At 38.9% G+C, this 3,991-nt stretch overlaps 1 long non-coding RNA gene across 1 annotated transcript; it reads right to left on the bottom strand.

The window, feature by feature from the left end:
- Positions 1–1,820: 1,820 nt before the first annotated feature.
- On the bottom strand, positions 1,821–3,594 carry LOC115693571 (uncharacterized). Its single transcript, XR_008815575.1, has 3 exons — positions 3,111–3,594; positions 2,929–3,012; positions 1,821–2,681 (listed from the first exon to the last, which is right to left on the bottom strand). It is a non-coding gene; the product is annotated as an uncharacterized LOC115693571 (long non-coding RNA).
- Between the last annotated feature and the right edge of the window lie 397 nt (positions 3,595–3,991).

Genomic DNA, 3,991 nt, shown 5'->3' with positions numbered 1-3,991 from the left:
TTTACATTAATCGTTAATTGATGATTCGTTTTTGTAGTCCTGTGTGCCGAAATTCTATTTCACATGACTACTTAATCATAAGTAAATCAAAATTTTAGGTGAAACTCTTATTAATGTTTTGTCATAAGCTTTTTTAGAATAAGTGTATAGAAGGTACACTACGCCACCAGTATCTTATCCCCTTGTTGTGCATGTGCTATGTATCTTCTATACACATTTTCCAGAAAGACTTATGGCAAATGATTAATGAGAGTTTTACACCTAGAATTTTGATTTACTAATGATTAGAAAGTCATGTCAAACAAAATTTCGACACACAGGGGAACAGAAACGACTTATTAATTAGTGATCAATGCAAAAAGAGTGAAACATATGCTTACATGAAGGAATGACCCAATAGAACTCACCTTCAATGAACCCCCAAGCAAATAGCACAGCCTTCAGATTCTGACCCGATCCCTGACTCATGCAACTCATAAAAGTAAATAACTCGAAATAGGTCTTGTACCTTTTTTTTCCTTGTCTTCCAATTCTCTATTGGCCTCATTTACCTCTCCGATGTTTATCTCCCTAATCGGAGATCGTCTTCGGATGGAGCATGGTCGAACCCACGTCTCTGGTCCCGGTTGTTCGAAACGTCAGGGAAGGAGTCTTTGACGTATACGATGAGAACAAGCATGAGGTACATAGATAAGATGTACACACCGCCGGAGACAATCGTGCTGATTTAATGTTGTATACTCGTTCCTCTAGAACGTGTCATCAAGCTAATACAATCGCTTGAGGACCATGGGTATAAACCTAGCTGCACCCACTTAGTCATCGATGATAGAAAAGAGATCAATTGATGACAAAACAATGGGGTGAACAGAAAATAAACATACTCTCAAGACAATGAATAAAACTCGAGTGTGCAGCCTCTTAGGAAATTCACGCCTCGATCTTGAACACTCCATGTCCTCACCTTTCCCAATAAGCTTGATGACCAAATCGTTTTTTTTTTTTTTTTTGGTCGAAATGACCGAACCAGTTTAAACAAGCTTCTCTTGACTTTTCCTCTATTGGAGCCAAGTCTACTCTTTCCCTAATAAATTCATCTCTAGTTTTGCCTTTTCTGGGGCACATGCACATTCATCGAAGTAGTTTTTTTTGTTGGGATGATGACATAAACAGTCTCTGAACTTTGACCTAATGTGCAATTTAGTCTCTGAACTTTTAATTTGTTCAATATAATCTCTGAACTTTAGCCTAACGTTCAATGTGGTCCCTGAACTTTTAATTTTTTTAATGTAGTCTATGTACTTTTGGTACATATTTAGTTTAGTCTATGAACTATATGAAAATGTTCAATTTAGTCTCTGGCGAGCGAGCTCACCGCCGCCTCGCGAGCTTGTCGACCTCTGGCGACGTTCAAGCGGCTCCGATCTGTTAGGCCAGAGCCTCGCCATCCTCAGGCGACGCTCGAACAGCACCTATGGCCGATCATCGGCCTTCGCTGTGGCTGGCGACCAGCCGGAGAAGAAGGTCAAAAAAAAAAGAAAAAGAAAAAATAATTAAAAATTAGAATTTTTAAAAGAAGAAAATTAAAATAATTAAAATGAGTGGTGAAAGATGGAAGGGGAAAATGATTTCCTCTTTCAAAAAGAGGAAAACATTTTCCACACTTTTGGAGGTGTTTTGTCCATTGAGGGAAAATATTTTTCATGGTTAGTTCATTTTCCGTGAAAGGAACACTGGAAAACCCAGAAAACGTTTTCTCAGAAGTTATTTTTCGTGAAACGAACGGAGCGTAAGTGACTCTAGAAGACCTAACATGGGATGCTACAGTTACGCCACAGCTTCAGCAAATCCACTAGCAATACAACAAAAGAAATGTTGATAAAGGTACCAGCTTCCAGATACAAAACGACATCCACAGTGTGCCCCAAAGCTCTGGGAATAGCTATTTCTCCAGATTTTTTCACATGTCCAATTTGAAACATATAATCAACAAGAGTGGGGACTCACATAAGCAAAATCTTCTTGAAAGATTGGTTGTTACAGCAACTTAAATATCACCAAGACAGTAAAGCTGCATGGGCTGACATAGATGCTATAACATCATATAGGAATGGTCCAAATATGTAGGTTATTTACCATGTACAAAACAAACGATGAGACTAATAAATTTCGAATACCAATAATACGGGAATGTTTGTCTTCTTTGCAAAACGAAGCAATTCTGATGTACATTCTTTCACCAGCCACAAATCAATGTCAAGATCCATCACACATTTGTCCTCGGTTCATTTACAAAGATAGTCAAGATGAAGCGATCAATATCAGTACTCTTAAATATCAGGTAAAGTTGCTTGATTAACCAATAGAATTATCAGAAAAACTCACTTGAATATGTGACAACGACCACATGCTAGTAATACCGGTCAATCTCACAAGAGAAGTGAAATAACTTTAGGCAAAAGAACTTTTGGCAACACAAGATCACTTCACAAATTCGAGTTCCCTAAACTCAATCACTAATCTCCTGAATTCAGATCATTTTTGCCTCTTGCCAGTGGGGAGATTGCAAAGATGTTACCTGTGAACCTCTAGCATTTCTAGCCACTCCTTTTAAATAAACTGCCTGAATTGCATCGACATCAAAGTTTGAGGTGAAAGAACTTTAATTTGTTCTAGTATGTCTGCAGAATAAAACGCATGTCAGGCCTCACACAGAGCAAATGCATAATCTGCACTTTTGAATTTACGACAGTTTTGGAATTTCTATATCCAAAAAGAGAGAAATTTTTTAATGTACACAAGCCATAAAAAGGTTCACAGCTCAAGGATCCAATCCGATTTATACATGAAAAATCAGGACAAAATTGTAAAAGCAATTTGAGAGATATAAATAACTGCTCAATGCAAACATCCTGACTTTGCACTCACCGCAATATCAGTGCTTGAGTACAAATACAGTACTTCAGTTCCAATGCTTAGACGGTCAGCTCTACTTTCAATTTGCTCCGCACTCTACCACAAAATCAAAGAGAGGTAGACTGTAAGTGTGATATGAATCATATGATGAGGACATATACAGGTTGACCAGAAAAAAGATAAGCAACACATACAGCAAACGCCTCTCGGACAAAATCTATATCTTCATTATGTGATGTAGCTTTCTATCAAAGACTCCTCGAGTAAAATTGTCGCATGGCTAAATGATACGGTACAAGCTACGAAGCACCGACAAGCTGGGGAGGCGTCCGTGTCGGTGTCGGACACGCAGCCGACACGTGTCGGGTCAATGCCACGGACACGCCGGTGACACGCGAGTCCCTTCGTCACACAGTGAGAGATGAGGAAGAAGGTGCATCCGAGAGAAATGAGGAAGAAGGTGCAGTTCTCTGGCGCCGAGGACGACGCCCTCCACGCCGTTATCTCCTTCGCCTCCCGCTTCTCCGGTGCCAAGGACGACGCACTTCACGCTGTCATCTCCTTTGCCTCGCGCTTCGCCGGTGACGGAGGAGAAAGAAGAGGTGGGAGGAGGCTGCGGGCCGTGCGGAGGAGGAAGCTGGAGAGAGGAGGAGGCGGAGGGAGGGAAGGGATAGGGAAGAAGATAGTTATTAGGGTTTTGATAAAGTGAAAGTGGGCTGGGCTTTTAACAATGGGCTGATTTTTTTATTTTTTATCTTACACTTTCGTTTTTTTCAAATTTGATTATTTACTTTTAATTTCTTAACTAAAATATTTATTTATACATAATTATTTTTTAAAAATTTATGTGTATAATATTTTTAGGGTAAATTCATTCTAGGTTTTTTTATTATGTATTTACTTTATTGAATCAAATTTAAAAACGATAATTTATCATGTATATATAAAAATATATATTTAATATATAACGTATCTCAACGTGTCGGAATTCTCTATTTTTTTAAAAATGACGTGTTGCATGTTGTGTTGTGTCGTGTCGCATGTCGGTACTACTTAGGCTACAAGCCAAAGAAAG

This window comes from Syzygium oleosum, unplaced genomic scaffold (assembly GCF_021117445.2).
Source record: "Syzygium oleosum isolate NSW1041296 unplaced genomic scaffold, Sole_v2.1 Sole_v2.53, whole genome shotgun sequence".
Classification (NCBI taxonomy): domain Eukaryota; kingdom Viridiplantae; phylum Streptophyta; class Magnoliopsida; order Myrtales; family Myrtaceae; genus Syzygium; species Syzygium oleosum.
The sequence above is the reverse complement of the archived record's forward strand: the minus strand, read 5'-3'. Positions and strand labels throughout refer to the sequence as shown.